We start from the raw sequence: 434 nt of genomic DNA on the forward strand, positions 1-434 counted from the left end.
GAGAAATGATTTGTATTCCCAGTCATTTGGCTTATTTTTGGTTTTTAAGTTGGCTTGGTTTCTCCTTTGAGTGTTTTTTCTCTAAGGTAGTTCCTCCCTTTGCTGATGTACATTGTTGTTTTTCATTTTCTCCTCATGGAATATTTTTTGAGAACCTTCTGTAGTGCAGGCTTTCTATTTGTAAATTCTTTTAGCTTTTGTTTATCATGGAAGGATTTTATTTCATCTTCAAATCTGAAGGTTAGTTTTGTTGGGTATAGGATTCTTGGTTGGCAACCATGTTCTTTCAGAGCTTGAAAAATGTTGGTCCAGGCCCTTCTAGCTTTTAGAGTCTGGGTTGAGAAGTCTGCTATCTGTATTGGTCTCCCCCTATATGTAATCTGATGCTTTTCTCTTGCGGCCTTCAAAATCCTATCTTTATTTTGAATGTTAGG

This window comes from Sciurus vulgaris (genome assembly GCF_902686455.1).
Source record: "Sciurus vulgaris genome assembly, contig: HiC_scaffold_289_arrow_ctg1, whole genome shotgun sequence".
Classification (NCBI taxonomy): domain Eukaryota; kingdom Metazoa; phylum Chordata; class Mammalia; order Rodentia; family Sciuridae; genus Sciurus; species Sciurus vulgaris.